This window comes from Bubalus bubalis, chromosome 19, assembly GCF_019923935.1.
Source record: "Bubalus bubalis isolate 160015118507 breed Murrah chromosome 19, NDDB_SH_1, whole genome shotgun sequence".
NCBI lineage: Eukaryota > Metazoa > Chordata > Mammalia > Artiodactyla > Bovidae > Bubalus > Bubalus bubalis.
Window position 1 is genome coordinate 59,879,550 of NC_059175.1, and position 19,481 is coordinate 59,899,030.

At 35.5% G+C, this 19,481-nt stretch overlaps 1 non-coding gene across 1 annotated transcript; it reads left to right on the plus strand.

Annotated features, from left to right (window-relative positions):
- The first annotated feature begins 13,682 nt into the window (after window positions 1–13,682).
- LOC112580720 lies at window positions 13,683–13,786 on the plus strand. Its single transcript, XR_003105059.2, has one exon. It is a non-coding gene; the product is annotated as a U6 spliceosomal RNA (small nuclear RNA).
- Window positions 13,787–19,481: the final 5,695 nt, after the last annotated feature.

Sequence of the window (19,481 nt, forward strand, 5' to 3'; positions counted from 1 at the left end):
CCAGAATACTGGAGTGGATAACCTTTCCCTTCTCCAGGGGATCTTCCCAACCCAGGGATCAAACCCAGGTCTCCCACATTGTGGGCAGATTCTTTCCCAACTGAGCCACAAGGAAACAAGGGGAATTGATAGTTAGAATTTATTAATTGTCCAGATGATTCAGCCTTTTGAATACTGTAAAAAATACATTAGTATTTCTCCCTTCATTCCTCTCTCCCTCACTTTTTCCATCCCTCCTTCCTTCCCTTCTTCCTTCCTTCTTTCTGCCTTTTAATAAGAACTAGTTTATAACTTAACCTGGAGAAAAACTTGAGAATTATTGAAAAATGATGGGAAGAATTTTGAGAACCAATAAAGTAGACTAAATTATAAAGTTACAGCTTGAGAATAGTTTGTAAGCCTTACTCATTTCTTAAAATTGCAGTTTTGAGATATGAGAATTTTAGACTTTATTTCCAACTCTTAAGTCTCAGTTTAGAAATGTCTTAATACCATTGAGGCTATCAGTGTAGATTATGTTGATGATGATTCAGTGATGTGCAGACCTGGTGATTGTAACCTAAATTGAAATCACAATCTCATTTTTGAAAAGAAGCATTAAATATAGGTTAATATGTTGTACTCATTAACTATCCTCACCTCAGAGTAATTTTCTAGACTTCTGAGCAAACCAATCATGAAAATAATTATAGATTGCTGGTTAGTGCAGGCTTAGGATCAACTGACTGAGCTTTGGAAAGATAAAAGAAGTTTTTCCACTTTTAAAAACAATGTCATGGTTATATGTAGAGACTTGAAGCTTCCAGTAGAAACTTACAAAAACACCAAGTAGTATTTTCTATATTTATGCAACAAAATAAATATAACCTTTGCTGAAATAACTAGACCTTTCTTTCCCCAGAAAGAATGGGCAGCCATTTCATCCTGTGGCAGGTCTTCCTGACCCAGGGAATGAACCCACATCTTTTTGAGTCTCCTGCATTGGCAGGTGGATTCTTTCCACTGCAGTACCTGGGAAGCCCTTCTTGATCAAATGGTAGGTGCTAAAAGTACCAGTGCTGGAGTATCATGAGATGAAGATATTGCTGGGACATATAGGGCACCTTATATTGAATCATGCAATAGTGTCCATTTTCCTTATTAGATTTTGGGGGAAACTAACAACAACAAAAAAACTTTCCCATAAAAATTTATGTTGGCAGTCTTTTTAAAATTAAATAGTTGCTTTTTATGGCATAGTGGTTAATTCTGTTAAAATAAATTGCTACATTCTTTGAGGACTTAGCCCTGTTCTGAGGACTTAGCTCTCTCTCTCTCTTCTTAGCTCTCATAGTACAGGATATAGTTATAGAAATGAAAGTGATCAGGTCACATAGGTACCATCCACAAGATATATTGTGAAATTATTTGTGGAAATAAATCTTGATCCATGATTTTCAGTGAATTGCTTTCTACTATTTAAATGAAAGATTAAAAATAAATTGTATTTATTTGTAGAATTTGTATTCTAGAAAGTTAGCTATTAAAGTATTTAAATAAAAATAATATTAATGCTATCATCAAGTACAGAAGTGATATAGTACTTTATATGTTTGGTTGACTTTATTAATGTAATCATACCTTTTTATAATTTCATTTCCTTTAGCTTACAGTTATAGGAAATATGCTATAGAAATTATTCATGCATTTACAAAAATGGAAGCATCCTTATAAATGTGGTATAGTTCTCACAAAGCTTAAGACACAGTCAGCAAATATTTACCTAAATTTAGTACTGTCCAATTTTAAAATTGATAATAAAAAATGATATTCCTTTGCAATTACCCAAACAAAATTATCAACAGAAATTTCCATTCTTTGTTTGAAAAAAAAAATGTTTTTCTCTTGGTTTAAAGTTTTTAAATATTATATGTAAAAATAAATGGTATTTTCTGTTTACTTTTTATGCTAATATATTCCAAGACCTCAATATGGCTTAATTTTTTCTCAAAGCAAAAAGAAGATAGTAAGTACAAAATACTGCATTTAAAGGCAAACATTTGATTGAATAGAACCGGACATGAAACAACAAACTGATTCCAAATAGGGAAAGGAGTATATATCAAGGTTGTATATTGTCACCCTGCTTATTTAACTTACATGAAGAGTATATCATGCGAAATGCCAGGCTTGATGAAGCACAAGCTGGAATCAAGATTGCTGGGAGAAATATCAATAACCTCAGGTATGAAGATGACACGATCCTTATGGCAGAAAATGAAGTACAGAGCTCTTGATGAAAGTGAAAGAGGAGAGAGAGCAAAAAAGTTGGTTTAAAACTCAACATTTAAAAAGCTAAGATCACGGCATCTGGTCCCATCACTTCGTGGCAAATAGATGGGAAAACAATGGAAATAGTGAGAGACTTTATTATTTTGGGTTCCAAAATCACTGCAGATGGTGACTGTAGCCATGAAATTCAAAGACGCTTGCTCCTTGGAAGAAAAGCTATGACCAACCTAGGCAGTATATTAAAAAGCAGAGACATTATTTTGTCAACAAAGACATTAATTTGCCATCTAGTCAAAGCTATGGTTTTTCCAGTAGTCTTGTATAGATGTGAGAATTGGACTATAAAGAAAGCTGAGTGCCAGAAGAATTGATGCTGTTGAATTGTGTTGCAGAAGACTTTTGAGAGTCCCTTGGAGTGTAAGGAGATCAAAACAGTCCATCCTAAAGGAAATCAGTCCTGAATATTCATTGAAAGGACTGATGCTGAAGTTAAAATGCCAATACTTTGGCCGCTTGATGCAAAGAACTGACTTATTGGAAAAGATCCTAATACTGGGAAAGATTGAAGGTGGGAGGAGAAGGGGATGACAGAGGATGAGCTGGTTGGATGGCATTACCAACTCAATGGACATGAGTTTGAGCAATCTCCAGGAGATGGTGAGGGACAGGGAACTCTGGTGTGCTGCAGTCCATGGGGTGTCAAAGAGTTGGACATGACTAAGCGACTGAACTGAACTGAACAAAAGACTTGGAGAAATAATTTGCATAGATTCTTTGAATGAGGTCATTAAAACTGAAGAAGTATGGGTAGTATAATTTAGAGTTTCATTTAAGAAGTTACAACAAATATTCAGGTACTTCTTTATGTTTGATCTTCAGTCCAGTCAGTTTAGTCGCTCAGTCGTGTCTAACTCTGCGACCCCATGGACTGTAGCATGCCAGGCTTCCCTGTCTATCACCAACTCTCAGAGCTTGCTCAAACTCATGTCCATCGAGTCAGCGATGCCATCCAACCATCTCATCCTCTGTAAATTAAATTACATAAATTTATATAAATGTATAAAGTTTTATAAATTAAATGATATATGTATGAAATAAGTTTATAATTTATAAATTAAATTATATAAATTTATATAAACGATCTTATATATCTATTAATGTAAAAGTATAAGCATAATGCCTTAACAAAAATATAACACCAGTGATAGTGTAAATTTATCTGTACATTTATATTGCAATTTTGCAAATTAATACTTAGAAAAGTAAAAAGAAAATGTAAAAAGTAAAATGAAAATTTGCATCATGTTGTAATCCCAGAAGCTTATATTTCAATTTACTAGCATCTCTTCAGAAATGGACTCTGAGAGTCATTCTACCATGCAATGAAAACATCATGCTGATTCTCAGTTGGTGCCTTCTTTGATTTTAATATTAATACTGTTTCCTTCAGGTGTAAGAAGAAGGTAACAGGTGTATCCCCATATAGTTGTATTTCTCAAATCTTGTAATCCTCAAAATTCCTGGGATTCTTTGAATTTCACTCTAATGGAAACAAAATTCCCCATTCTACATGGCAACAGGCCTGCTAGGACATATTAGTTCTGTGATTCAGAAATTTATCTGCAGATGCCCACAATGATGAATGTTCCGTCTAATGTTCATAACTTAGGAGGGAAGGATTCTTTTATTTGTTTTACCCAAAGCCTCCATATATTCTTGAGATTCTCCCAATTATCCCAGCACATGATAGTCTCATAAATCAAATATCCAGAGTGGTCCAAGATATTCCATTTAATGTGACATGTAATCCCCCCAAGACAATGAGATGGGGTAGCTTTTGTATAGCTACATAAAACAAGGTTTCTCATTGTCATTTCAGAGGTATGATCCTTCTGAACATTTTCAACAGTTTTTGGCTCTGATAACAAATCATCTTAGTGTTTCGCTTCTATGGCTACTTTGTAAAAGTCAATTTCAATAACCTTGGGACTAACTCTCTTTTGCCTGGCTTCCTCTAACCCAAGGGACTATAAGTAGCCCATTTGCTTTTAGCTGGCTCTCCTAAATCTTTCATTCAGCTGTGAAGGTAACAGCCTTTATCTAGATAGGTGATTGCCGAGGTTGTAGGGGGCAGGCAGGTAATCTGGGGACACATTACATCATATGAATATTTCCACTGGGTCAAGTTTAACAATGGCAGTTTTTCCATACCTTTATGGTTTCAATTATGATCAAACTTCCCAAGACTGCAGGGGCTTGAAACATCATTAAATAGATTCCAAAGGATCTTGGTCATAAAACATGCTGCTTCTGTGATGTGAAATATTAAGATTTTCTTAATTATTCAAAGACTATTTTGTGTTGTTACTTTCTTCTGTAGCAATTACATTCAAGTCACTGAGAGATATGAACGCGAAGAACAATTTCCCTAAGACTGCCATGTTGTAATGAATCATGACTACATATGCTGTAATCACCAGCTAACTGTAAGAAAATTTAATGTCTGGTGAGCTGACACTTCAGTTCTACAGTCTGACTGTTTACCGTCTAAAGGGAAGCATTTGTTCAGCCAATTATCTCCCTGGTGTCTTCTATCCCATACCTCTAAATGGCAACAGAGTTGTATTTGCACTACCAAAATGAATTTTTTCCTTTTCATGTGTCAGATACATAGCATATGAAATGAACAAGGGGGCAAATCACAGTGACACAATCTAAAGGATGAATGTTCTAATTAAATTTCAGATATTTGTGGTACAAATCTCAAGAAGCATCTGGCATAAAATGACATATTCCAAAAATAAACGGGAGCTAACTTGCTCTCTCTTTCTCTCTCTGACTAATTAGCAAAGAAAAAGTACAGTCATTTGCTTCTGGAAAGACAAAACCAAGAGTGGAGCAAAGATTTGCATGAAACTGCATATGATTGCGAGTGACCTTTAAATGAAGAGCAATGTTGCCAGTCAGTCTAATTGCTGGCACTGCATATGAGTTGTAGGTTCTGAATGATGTTTAAAAATCACTGTATGTCTGATTTTCATTCTTTTTTGATATCGTCTCCAGATTTCAGAAATCATATTCAAGCATTATCTTGCCTTAAAAAATCCTTAGAATAGGAAAAAAATTCTCTTGTGAATCGTCATGGTTTATTATTTCAAGTTATTTAACAAAAATATAAAATCGTTTCTCTCAATTTATCACTTGTGAAAATTATAAATTTTATCTACCTTGACTTGTCACTGAGCAAATATACCATGTTAATTTCAAAAAAGAAAAGTAAATATGTGAATATATAGGTATAAAAATAGAAATTTAAAATTAAAACTGAAATGTATGCTGTGGTCATTTAATAGGTTGCATTCATGCTAAGTTGCTTTCGTGATGTTGGACTGTTTGTAGCCCTATGGATTGTAGCCTGCCAGGCTCCTCTGTCCATGGGATTCTTCAGGCAAGAAAACTGGAGTGGGTTGCCATTTCCTTCTCCAGGGGATCTTCCTGACCCAGGGAGTGAACCTGCTTCTGCAGCAGGCAGGTCCTTTATCACTGGTGCCATCCAGGAAGCGTGCACTCACGGACTCCACGTTAAAGTAAAAAACAAAAACTAAAAAAACCCAGAATTCCTAAGAAATTGAAGGTCTTCAATTGGTTTGAATTGTCTTCAAAAAGTCAATTGTTACAGTCAAAGGACTACAGATTTCAAATCAAGAGACTGTGAAAGCCCAAGATTTAGGGTAGAAAGGCAATAATTTAAGCTGCATTTCATTTAAATTGTTCAGTTAAAGACAGCTTCCCAGCTAGTGGTAAAGAGCCCACCTGCCAATATAGGAGACTTAAGAGACTTGGTGGCTTATTCTGTAAAGAATCTACCTACAATGTGGGAGACCTGGGTTCGATCCCTGGGTAGGGAATATTCCCTGGGGAGGGCATGGCTCCACTCCATTATTCTTGCCTTGGAGAATCCCATGGCCAGAGGAGCCTCGAGGGCTACAGTTCATAGGATGTCAATGAGTTGGACGCAACTGAAGCGACTTAGCATGCGTGCACAAAGAACTCTTTCTGTACTGAACTAGAAGCCTATACAGTATCCTACAACGTGGCTTGTCACTATGTCAGGATTCTCTTTCCACTAGAACTCTGCCTACTAGAAACCATAGCATTGTCTGTAGTTATTTTTGGCATGAATACAGATACTGTTATTTATATACTAGTTAAAGTAGTGTTTTCTTTTTCATGATCATATGTTAAATTTTGGGGTTATATACCTAAGTATTTTCACAAGTACTATTTGACTTTTAAAGAAACCACTTCCTTGTTTTTCTCTATATTTTATTATAGGGTTCCAATTTAACTATTATAGAATTATGAAAGTGGAAACATATAAAGTATTTAATTTTTTACTAAACCTTAAGGCAATGGCACCCCATTCCAATACTCTTGCCTGGAAAATCTCATGGACAAAGGAGCCTGGTAGGCTGCAGTCCATGGGGTTGCGCAGAGTAAGACAAGACTGAGCAACTTCACTTTCACTTTTCACTTTCATGCATTGAAGAAGGAAATGGCAACCCACTCCAGTGTTCTTGCCTGGAGAATCCCAGGGATGGGGGAGTCTGGTGGGCTGCCGTCTATGGGGTCGCACAGAAGTCGGACAAGACTGAAGCGAGTAGTAGTAGTAAGGCTTTTACAATTCATTGGGTTGTTTTCTATAGCTTTGGTCTGTTCATAATTGTGATTATATAATATTTTATTATATAGACATTCTACAAATTTTACATTTTATTATTGTAGACATATTGTTTGGTTCTTGTTGGTCCTATGATAAAAATGATGCTCTGAACTTGCTAGAATGTTTCCTTGTGCACATTTTCATACTTTGCAACCATAAAGTATGATTGGAAAAATGTCCCATTGGTGAATACTTCACAATATAGCCATTCTACTGAACATCATATAAACTGCGGTGGTTCCAGTTTTAGACTTTACAATTTGTTATACTTGAACATTTTTAATATTTTTTTTTGTTGAACAAATATATGCACTTCTGTTGAGTTATACACAGGAGTGATGGGACAGAGTACAGAGATCAAATGTACAGCTTATACGAGATCCGGATTCTTCTCTACTACTGTCCCCAATTATAATCTCATTCTTTATTCATTGCAAAAATCCATTCTGTAATATTCTATAGGTCTACCTCAAAATAGGAGTCTTTGCATGTCTTTTAAATGTGAATTTTTAAAATTTTAAAATGATAAAATAAGATTTTTGACAACCAGGATGGACATCACACACACCAATGTCAAATGGATTCTTACTACACTTACTTAAACTTCAGTTGTGATCCCAAATCACTTCACTCTTATGTTAGCAAGTAAGGACTATTCCGAAGTTTTTCTGTTTCATTTGTTGGTTTCTTTACAAAGTTCTTCTGATAATGGACATCTCTCTGAATTTACTAAATTAGAATGTTTTACTTACAACAACTAGTATACTATCCTTTAACCCTCCATTATAGCAATCAGTATTACCCATTTAACATTTACTTTCTGCTTTCTATTCTTGGGTCTGAATATGGGAACTTGGACTGTTTATTTTGGACTGTAGCCAATAAAGACACTTTCTGATTTTATATTAATGATTTCTGGATTTAGTCCGTGACCTTCCACCATAACTTTGTTTACTTCCTTAACTAAAGTTTTCTGTGACTCTGAAACCTCTAGTATACATCTCTTCTTATCTACATGATCTTGTTTAAAATTTATGAATCATATTTATTAGTTAGTTGTGATATTTCTATTTTTTAGTGAAGTTCAGCTTCTTGACCCGGACTTATGACAGGCTTTCCTAAGGATGGAAATAATGAAAAGATAATAATGACTTATTATAACTTACAGAGTGGTGAAGTGACTTTTATTCCAAGTTGTTACAAATATATGCATACCTTTACAATGACTATGTAGCCCAAATGTGAAACACTATCTTTACTTGCTCTTTATATTGTGTCTTTTTCTAACAATTTTCCAAAAGAGGAGCTTTCTTTCAAGTTCTTATTTTAAAATGTGTATAGTATTTTGATCCTTTACTAACAGTGAATTTAAAAAAAAATGCATGCTTTGCATATATATATAATTTTATGGTTTAACTAATTCTAGAGAATATTGTTCTGACTTTAACAAATGCCTGATATTTTGACTTTTACCAAGAATGCATTTTGCATTAATTAATAATATAATAATAAATAAACATTATTAAAATATTATTTTAATTCCCTCAGAGAAACAGTATTTTATTAGACTGTAGTATACTTGATAAAGGACAGAAATCCTATAGCATTTTTTTTTTCCTGAGACACCATCATGGCAAGAAAATAGAAGAATGCCAGTGACATCTACTATTGGACATAGTAAAGTGTAAAATTCAGTAATTCTAATCTCTGATGAATGATTGCTTTTAGATCTTAGACTTGTCATTTCTGTCTTTTTTATCTTTTATCCTCACACAGAGCTTTTCATGATTCCAATCACACTCGCCTATTGCACTGTAGCTCCACAAGATTAATTGCTAAATGTCTGCCTAGAGCTCAGGGAAAAAATATTAATAAAGAAAAGCTGCCAAAAATGTTGCACTGTCAATTTTTTTAAATATCAGAATATCTAGTAGGCTTTTCCACCCATTTTCATCTGTCAAAATCTGACTTGTCTTCTAAAGCTAGCTTAAATTTTACCCATTTGGAGTGAAGGGCTTCCCTTGTAGCTCAGCTGGTAAAGAATCTCCCCACAATGCAGGAGACCTGGGTTTGATCCCTGGGTTGGGAAGATCCCCTGAAGAAGAGAAAGGCTACCCACTCCAGTATTCTGGCCTGGAGAATTCCTTGGAATGTATAGTCCATGGTGTCACAAAGACTCGGACACAACTGAGAGACTTTCATACTTCATACTGCCCTTGTCTTCGATAAGAATAAATCGGTCTCCTCCTCAGTACTCTCCAAAACTTTATTTTCACTTTTGTTGCAAGCCTGCTTTTTTACAGTCCTCTTGTACCATAGTCGTGCATGTGTTTATACAGAAACACTTTTTTTTTTCTATTTAAAATATACTTCTTAAGGTCTGTTACTGAACAAATAAGAAATACCAAAACATTCTGGGCTTCCCAGGTGACACTAGTGGAAAGAACCTGTCTGCCAATGCAGGAGACGTGAGACAGGGATTTGATCCCTGGGTTAGAAAGATCCCTGGAATGGGAAATGGCAACCCACTCCAGTATTTTTACCTGGAGAACCCTGTGGACCAAGGAGTCTGGTGGGCTACAGTTCATGGGGTTGCACAGAGTCAGACACGACTGAAGCAACTTAGCATGCACTCAGGAAACATTGTAGATCATATTTAGAACTCCAGTTATATTTATCATTTAGTAAATCCCATAAAGTAAATAAAGGCCTCTTGTTATAGCATCAGAGAGATGTCCCTTAGCTCAGTGTACACCAAAATGACATAAGCCGGACTGAGGAAAACATCTGGCAACAAACAGCAATGAAGGTGAAATAAGAGCAATCATCGCTTGTGATTGAGGTGACAAAGGTGGTCTCCTATAGGCGTTCCCTGAGGAGTTATATTATTATACTAGCTTTATCCTTATTTCATTACTTATTTTATAGGAATTGAGTTTAGCAAAAGTAACCACTAGGGAAAATTAGATTTGTAAACTATTGAAATAAGCACATAAGAATGACTCTTCAAAGTCATATCTAGGACTTACTCTGTTTCCTTATTACAAAGACACTGTAGGATAGATAGTGTTTATCCTTCCTGATGTTAACATTTACTGCCCCACCAAATCTCCATTTTAGACTTTGAATAATTTCTTTTTCTCAAAGTGAATCTTTCCCAAATCTAACACAAACCTATTACCTTTTGAGGAATCTTTCCTGATACAGTAAAACTGGGAACATTGTATAGTGATTGGAAATATCATGTTTATTAATTATTAATATTTCCTTCATTATATTGTTAGAATAAGAGAAGTATATGTAAAGAAATTAGTAAGTCTCTAAAGTGCATCTCTTAAATACTCAGACTTAGCCATCAGCTTTTTTCAGTGCCATATGTATTGTTCAACATTAATGTCCTGACATTGCAATCTAACTTGAAATAATAATTTTGTTCTGCATAAGAATAAAAGGAACCCAAAGTTATTCAATAGTAAGACACAGACATTGTGTTAAACACTCATAGCACTCTGATAGGAAGTTAAGAATGTTAAGGATGAATTAATGAGTAATATTTAAAAGGAAACTATAAAAATAACATTTAAACATTTTCATAAGTAATTATTGGTACAGAATCTCCTTCCCCCCTGGTGAAATCCCTTGAAGCATTTTTCTTGTCCAATCTGTTTTGACTGATCCTCTTAGTTTATATGATAAATGGTGCTTTTATATGAAAAAACATGCAGCATATATTTATGGAAAGTCACTTCTTCAATATTGATAACTTTTTAATAGAAGACAGAAACAATTTAAAAGAATCTCAATCAAGCAGGAATTATTAGCAGCTAAAGTTAGATACATTTATTGAATTCTATTAAAGTCAAATAGAATGTAATCACATATCATGAATAACTAAGAGGGGAAGTTTAAGAACTCCACAAATAGAAATTATTATTAAATAAATGAATGTCAAAGTCAAATGTTTAGTAAGGTAAAGTGATGCTAAATTTTAATGTAGTTTTATATTTGGGAGGAGATACAGCTATTCATGATGATGATTATTTCATTTAACATTCTCCCAGTGAAATTGTCTTATTTTATTTGACAAATAAATACCAAACCACCTGACCTGCCTCTTGAGAAATCTGTATGCAGGTCAGGAAGAACTGGACGTGGAATAACAGACTCATTCAAAATAAGGAAAGGAGTGCATCAAGGCTGTATATTGTCACCCTGCTTATTTAACTTAAATGTAGAGTACATCATGAGAAACCTAGGGCTGGATGAAGCACAAACTGGAATCAAGATTGCTGGGAGAAATATCAATAACCTCAGATATGCAGATGATACCACACTTATGGCAGAGTGTGAAGAAAAACTAAAACAGCTTCTTGATGAAAGCGAAAGAGGAGAGTGAAAAAGTTGGGTTAAACTCAACATTCAGAAAACTAAGATCATGGCAACTGGTCCCATCACTTCATGGCAAATAGATGGGAAACAGTGGAAACAGGGACAGATCTTATTTTGGGTGGGCTCCAAAAATCACTGCAGATGGTGACAGCAGCCATGAAATTAAAAGACGCTATGACTTGAAAGAAAAGTTATGACCAAACTAGACAGTATATTAAAAAGCAGAGACATTACTTTTCCAACAAAGGTCCGTCTAGTCAAGGCTATGGTTTTTCCAGTAGTCATGTATGGATAGGAGAGTTGGACTATAAAGAAAGCTAAGCACAGAAGAATTGATGCTTTTGAACTGTGGTGTTGGAGAAGACTCTTAAGAGTCCCTTGGACTGCAGGGAGATCCAATCAGTCCATTCTCAAGGAAATCAGTCCTGAATATTCATTGGAAGGACTGATGCTGAAGCTGAAACTCCAATACTTTGGCCACCTGATGTGAATAACTGACCTGTTGGAAAAGTCCCTGATGTTGGGAAAGATTGAAGGCAGGAGGAGAAGGGGATGACAGAGGATGGGATGGTTGGATGGCATCACTGACTCAAAGGACATGAATTTGAGTAAACTCTGGGAGTCGGCAATAGACAGGGAGGCTAGCGTGCTGCAGTTCATGGGGTTGCAAAGTGTCAGACACAACTGAGTGATTGAACTGAACTGATTTTGACAAAATTGTGAAGTGGTTATCCTTGGAATTCATAAAACCTTATAAAGCTTGAGTTTTGGGTGACTTAGTTTATACTTACTCAAATAAAGCAAATGGAAATCTTATTCTTATTCACATAACTAAACAAAAATTCTATAATCAGTACATTTAATATTTGATTTGTTCCATCCAAGTTCAATGTTTTGTTAGCTTTATGCAATATTCTATCTTACCTTCAGCAGATTCATAGTCTTGTTTTTTTCTTCCCCCCATGATATCATACCAGTGAGTATTTTTTCCTTTTCTTTTGATTCAAAAGTTATAAGACATTAAAAGTAAGTTTAGCTTACTGGGTTTATATTTAGCATAAAAAATAAATGAAGAATTAATGATTTTTCTTAGAACTCAAGGAAAATCTTATAGTTACTAGAGAATCAGTAAGGGTAACAATCTTTTACAGGTTTATTTTCGGGTTTACAATCTGTATTTGTCAGGGCTTCCCAGGTGGCACTCGTGGTAAAGAACCCAGTTGCCAATTCTGGAAACATAAGGGATGTGGGTTTGATCCCGGGGTTGGGAAGATCCCCTGGAGGAGCGCATGGCAACCCACTCCAGTATTCTTGCCTGGGAAATCCCATGGATAGAGGAGCCTGGGGACTACAGTCCATGGGGTCGCAAAGAGTCAGGCACAACTGAAGCGAATTAGCACACTCACACTTTTCTGAAGTGGGTCAGTAAGCTTCTTTGTAAACAATGTGTATTCATTCAACACTTTCTTATTATTTTAGGTAAATAATATAAATATTTGCTTTAGAGTACTGGTTTGTTTTGGGTTGTGCGTCTTTGGGGAGGGGGAGAATATTTTGATCTCATTTTAAGCATCTTATTGTATCTCTGTCCCAGGGAATCTCACCCTTTTTCTTGAATCCGTCTGCATTTCACAAGGAGCAGCTTTCATCACTTCTATTCCTCCTCACTTCCTGTCTCTGAGGTGTTTATCCCTCTGCCTCTTATTCCAGTTCTCACATCTCTCCACTTAAACCTATCATATTGTTTGGGCATAGGCTTCTGTCTCCAACATTCTCTCACTCATCTCATTGATTTCTTTTTTTTTTTAATAAATTTATTTATTTTAATTGGAGGCTAATTACTTTACAATATTGTATTGGTTTTGCCATACATCAACATGAATCTGCCACTGGTATACACTTGTTCCCCATCCTGAACGCCCCTCCCACTTCCCTCCAGCTGTGGTACCTATACACAATGGAGTACTGCTGCTGCTGCTGCTGCTGCTGCTGCTGCTAAGTCGCTTCAGTCGTGTCCGACTCGGTGCGACCCCATAGACGGCAGCCCACCAGGCTCCCCCGTCCCTGGGATTCTCCAGGCAAGAACACCGGAGTGGGTTGCCATTTCCTTCTTCAATGCATGAAAGTGAAAAGTGAAAGTGAAGTTGCTCAGTCCTGTCTGACTGTTGGAGACCCCATGGACTGCAGCCTACCAGGCTCCTCCATCCGTGGGATTTTCCAAGCAAGAGTACTGGAGTGGGGTGCCCTTGCCAATACAGTATACTAACGCATATATATGGAATTTAGAAAGATGGTAACGGTGCTCGCTTCGGCAGCACATATACTAAAATTGGAACGATACAGAGATTAGCATGGCCCTTGAGCAAGGATGACATGCAAATTCGTGAAGCGTTCCATATTTTTAACACGTGTATACCTGTGGTGGATTCATATTGATATATGGCAAAACAAATACAATATTGTAAAGTTAAAAAATAAAATTAAAAAAAAGAAAAAGAAAACAAACAGTTAATCATAAAAAAAAATAAAGATGGTAACGATAACCCTGTATGCGAGACAGCAAAAGAGACACAGATGTATAGAACAGTCTTTTGGACTCTGTGGGAGAGGGAGAGGGTGGGATGATTTGGGAGAATGGCAATGAAACATGTATAATATCATTGATTTCTATACAGAATATTCACAGCTATGCTTTGTTAAATTTTATCCTGATGCCAATACCAGCTGTTCTAACAAATCAGCACCCTTCTAATATGTATATGCTCCCAAATTGTCCAAATCTAGTAACTGAGACAATTGCAAGTATTAGAATCATAATTGATAGACTTATTGTCCTTTATCCTGGAAACTCAACTTTCTTTTCTTTTTTTTTTTTGAAGATGTGTCATGGATTTATTTATTTTTTATTTATTATTTATTTTTTTAAATTTTATTTTATTTTTTAAACTTACATAATTGTATTAGTTTTGCCAAATATCAACTTTCTTTTCTATCCTTGTCCAAAGTAGAGAGAGGTGGTGAGTTTTCTTCTCAGTTATTGTCAATTGAAGTCAAAGGATTATTCAAATATGGGCCATGCAATCACAGTCTAATTTTGACTTGCTATCACAGAAATCATATTTTGTTTATTTTTATAACATGTGTGCACACTGTGTGTGTGCTGACATTGATGTTGGTAAAAATCTTAGCTGACAGAGGGAGATGTATTCTAATGAATAGATATCCATGTACATTTATCCAGTGACCAAGGGAACAATCAGTCAGTTCAGTTCAGTTCAGTTGCTCAGTCATGTCTGACCCTTTGCGACCCCATGAATCGCAGCACACCAGGCCTCCCTGTCCATCACCAACTCCCGGAGTTCACTCAGACTCATGTCCATCGAGTCAGTGATGCCATCCAGCCATCTCATCCTCTGGCGTCCCCTTCTCCTCCCGCCCCCAATTCCTCCCAGCATCAGAGTCTTTTCCAATGAGTCAACTCTTCACATGAGGTGGCCAAAGTACTGGAGTTTCAGCTTTAGCATCATTCCTTCCAAAGAAATCCCAGGGCTGATCTCCTTCAGAATGGACTAGTTGGAGCTCCTTGCAGTCCAAGGGACTCTCAAAAGTCTTCTCCAACACTACAGTTCAAAAGCATAAATTCTTCGGCGCTCAGCTTTCTTCACAGTCCAACTCTCACATCCATACATGACCACTGGAAAAACAATAGATGGAGTAAATATAGACATAAAATAAACCTAATACAAAAGCACTTTAACATAAGTAAGCATAAATTAATTTAGAAAATATCACAGTGATTGTTTGCCAAAGTATATTTTCCTAAAATTATTAGGTTGCTGTATGAAGGACATCTGTATTAAGGTGAGTTTATAAAAACTGAATTAAATGGATTATGCATGAGATAGTCAAATACTATTACAGTTGAATTTGTCAAAATCTTTAGTTTACTGATTAGTGTGACTGACTCTCCATGTTAGATACAAAACTGTATTTATAAAGGTTATTCACTCGTGGATTTCTATGCTTTAGAAAATATCCCATAGAATTTATGTCCCTCAATGTCCACATTTTGGAGTTCTAGTTCAATTAATTAGTTTGAAGAGATACTTGCTTAAATTTGAGAAGTCATTATAGATGCTGATTTCATTTTTAAAAATGTGAACTTTCTCTATTGGAAAACTTCAGAACAAAAGTAGTAGTCTTTTTAAAAAATTCTAGCCTTTCCTTTCCACTATCCTAGGAGAAAAAAAAAAAAAAAAACTGAATTTGAGGAAAAGATAGGTTGTAAACATTGTTTTGGAAGAACCCTTTTCTTTAATATAAAAATTAAGCTAAAAATTATATACATGCCAGCCATGGTTGAAATACTAGACTGAAATGATACAACAGGGTCTGAATTTACTGCAAAAATACAGAGTGTAAAATTCACCATAAATCCTGCAGTCTAACATTGATGTCAAGCATATTGACCTCAGCTGTCTTAACATAAAAGTTTTCATTGTAAATCTTAGGAAAAGTCATTTTACTTTAAATATATATTCATGCAAAAGTCACCTCATTGTCAATGTCATCCTTATTCAATTTAAACACTTTTTCCAGTTAAATGGCTTATTTCATACATCGACTGTGACAAAGGCAAATAACAGAAAATAAGGCTTGAGAGAGAGGTTTCATGTGAATATAAATGAATGTGTATAAAGCAAAGCTAACTGCAAGACTTTTATAGGTGAAATGGACTTGAAGTAACTACTTAAAATTGAAACCAAAATAATTTTGGAAAAAATAAAAACAAAAAATGCATTTGGTGAAAATATATTTATAATTTTGTTTTCAAAGGTAATATTATACTAACCTAAAAGGATATTTTGTGGATATTTAAACTCAAAATAATTTTACTGAATTCCATGTTTGTTCATTTTGACAATTTTAAATAAGTGATACTTATTTTGCATTCATATAACTCTCTATATAATATCTTTCATTTTTTGCCTTTATTAATATTATCTTATACTGCTACTGCTAAGTCACTTCAGTCGTGTCCGACTCTGTGCAACCCCATAGACAGCAGCCCACCAGGCTCCCCCGTCCCTGGGATTCTCCAGGCAAGAACACTGGAGTGGGTTGCCATTTCCGTCTCCAATGCATGAAAGTGAAAAGTGAAAGTGAAGTCGCTCAGTCATGTCCAACTCTTCACAACCCCGTGGACTGCAGCCTACCAGGCTCCTCCGTCTATGGAATTTTCCAGGCAAGAGTACTGGAGTGGGGTGCCATTAGTAATACTAAAAATGGCATCAATTTTGAGATACAATCTCATTAAATGGTGAGGATACAAGTCTATTTATATATGAGTTTATATATACTATACTTGTACTTTGATTTTATTTTGACTACTATTATGAATTTTTATGTTAATTAATTTGTTTTCAATACTGAAACTCTGTGATGTTAACTGGTTCTTATAAAGCTCTAACCCATGACCTTGGTCTTAATATGATGGTACTTTCTGTATTAAAAAAATATATTTATTTTGTTATTTATTTATGATTCATTCATTCATTCATTTATTCTGTCACCTATGCTGTTATTTACTATATGCCAGATCATGAAGAGAGACAAGGCTTCCACTCAAATGCAGACTGCTTTTAATTGCTTGAAAGTGAAAGTGAAAGTCGCTCAGTTGTGTCTGACTCTTTGCATCCCATGGAAGATACAGTCCATGTAATTCTTGAGGACAGAATACTGGAGTGGGTAGCTGTTCCCTTCTCCAGGGGATCTTCCCAACCCAGGGATGGAACCCAGGTGACCCATATTGCAGACGGATTTTTACCAGCTGAGCTACAAGGGAAGCCCTTTTAACTGGATGAAATGAAATATAAAGTATTGAAAAATGGAATATGAAGTAGTGGTCTGTAGAATAAACAAGGTAATATACTAGGACTTTGACTGAGTAGCTACTTTAGAGTAAGAGGTCAAATAAGAACCTCTGAGGAAATGATTCAAACACAAGAAGGTGCTGCCCATGAGGAGATCAAGGGAAATGCCTTATCGGCAGACGGAATTGTTAAGACAGAATTGAGCTTATACTTTTATGAGAATTCTTTTTTTTTAAATATAAATTTATTTATTTTAATTGGAGGTTAATTACTTTACAATATTGTATTGGTTTTACCATACATCAACAAGAATCCACCACAGGTATACACGTGTTCCCCATCCCAAACCCCCCTACCTCCTCCCAGATTTTAGAAAGATGGTAAGGATAACCATGTATGCAAGACAGAAAAAGAGACACAGATGTATAGAATTGAGCTTATACTTTTAAAGACTAGCATAAAGGACCCTTTAAAAACTGTGGGCCAGGGGAAGATATTCAGTGGTAATATTAGTAAGGTAGCTGGGGCCAATTTAGATAGAGATTGTTAAGTTAGAGTAAATGTTTAGAAATTATTCTAAATCTCATGGGAATTCACTGTCCATCTTTACTCTGATGTACAGCATGGTTGGACTGTATCTGCTGTGTAATCTTATTGTTCAAAGATGTCATCAAGTTTGATTTTTATCATAATATTTCAAGAGATACTTATTAGAATAACCTTTAGTATTTTGTGATATTTTCTCCTCTAGTTATGAATTACAATGATAGTTTATGTATGTATAGAATTGTATACTTCATGGAGATTTTCACATATAAATGTGATGTATGATCTTCATGGCTTCCTTGGTGGCTCAGACTGTAAAGAATCTGCCTGCAAGGCAGGAGACCTGGGTTCAATCCCTGGGTAGGGATGATTCCTTGGAGAAGAGAATGGCAACCCAATCCAGTATTCTTGTCTGGAGAATTTCATGGACAGAGTAGCCTGGCAAGTTATGGTGCATGGGGTCACAAAAAATCGGACATGACTGAGCAACTAACATACATACACACAGTGGTAAAGAACCTACCTGCCAATGAAGGAGACTTAAGAGACTTGATGGCTTGTTCTATTAAGAATCCGCCTACAATGCAGGAGACTTGGGTTCAATCCCTGGGTCAGGAAGATCCCCTGGAGGAGGGTAAGACCACCATAAGGGTGGTGTCATCTGCATATCTGAGGTTATTGATATTTCTCCTGGCAATCTTGATTCCAGTTTGTGCTTCTTCCAGCCCGGCGTTTCTCATGATGTACTCTGCATATAAGTTAAATAAGCAGGGAGACAATATACAGCCTTGACGTACTCCTTTTCCTATTTGGAACCAGTCTGTTGTTCCATGTCCAGTTCTAACTGTTGGTTCCTGACCTGCATGTAGGTTTCTCAGGAGACAGGTCAGGTGGTCTGGTATTCCCATCTCTCTCAGAATTTTCCACAGTTTATTGTGATCCATGCAGTCAAATATAGGTTAATAAGATCTATTCATTATAAATGTCAACATGTGAATTTATTTTACACATATATGAAACGAATCGCCAGTCTAGGTTCGATGCATGATACAGGATGCTTAGGGCTGGTGCACTGGGATGACCCAGAGGGATGGTACAGGTAGGGAGGAGGGAGGGGATTCAGTATGGGGAACACGTGTATACCTGTAGTGGATTCATGTTGATGTATGGCAAAACCAATACAATATTGTAAAGTAATTAACCTCCAATTAAAATAAATAAATTTATATTTAAAAAAAAACGTGTAATAGAGTATATCACGGCATGGTATTGTGTGTTTTTTTAAATTCCAGTGTTAAGATTAAAAAAAAAAAAAACTAGATCACTCAAAAATAAACAACTAAAAGTATGGCACTATTAAGAATGTATAATCATTTAAATTTCCAAATTATTATTTTAAAGTCTTACTTGTTCCCCATCCTCGGTGTGTATAAAGTAAAAAAAAAAAATTTTTAATTTATAAAAAAAGAAAAAGAAATGTAAAGTCTTACTTGTTTAATCTCTTTAGGTTTATTCACTACTGACAGTCAAATGCTTTACAAATGGTAACAGATGGATTGAAAATAGTGTTTGATTGTGTGCTTTTATGTATGTTAGTCAATTTTTAGAGTTGAAATAAAACCTTACTGCAGATGACTTCCCTTGCTTGGAATTCAAGCATTAGCTTTCTTTTAAAAACA